The sequence below is a fragment of the Lepus europaeus genome, chromosome 15 (genome assembly GCF_033115175.1).
Source record: "Lepus europaeus isolate LE1 chromosome 15, mLepTim1.pri, whole genome shotgun sequence".
Classification (NCBI taxonomy): domain Eukaryota; kingdom Metazoa; phylum Chordata; class Mammalia; order Lagomorpha; family Leporidae; genus Lepus; species Lepus europaeus.
Window position 1 is genome coordinate 61,867,937 of NC_084841.1, and position 609 is coordinate 61,868,545.

The window sequence follows — 609 nt, forward strand, 5'->3', positions numbered from 1 at the left end:
GTCAAAAATCTTTTCAGGGGCTTCCATTGACTTCTGTGAATCTGAGCTCAAACTTCTATTCCCTCAGTCTTTCTTAACTCTCCAAATGAGTGAAATCATGTGTAGAAAAGTGTCTGTTTTCCAGGTGTTACTAGTGTATGGTTAACTTTTATTTTCTCTTTTTTTAAGATTTTATTTATTTATTTATTTGAGAGGTAGAGTTACAGACAGTGAGAGGGAGAGACAGAGAGAAAAGTCTTCCTTCTATTGGGTCATTCCCCAAATGGCCACATGGCCTGAGCTGTGCATATCCGAAGCCAGGAGCCGGGTGCTTCTTTCTAGTCTCTCATATGAGTGCATCTTCTACTGCTTTCCCAGACCATAGCAGAGAGCTGGATTGGAAGAGGAGCTGCCAGGACTAGAACCGGCACCCGTACAAGATGCCGGTGCCACAGGCGGTGGATTAACCTACTGTGCCATGGTGCCAGCCCCAGTTAACTTCATTTTCAAAAACATCTTGTTTTACTACTAAATTTGTTAAAATCAATATGTGCACACAAAAGCTCATTAACAAATGATATATAGTATCACTACTTATGACAATCCAGAGGTGGAATCAACCCCAATATC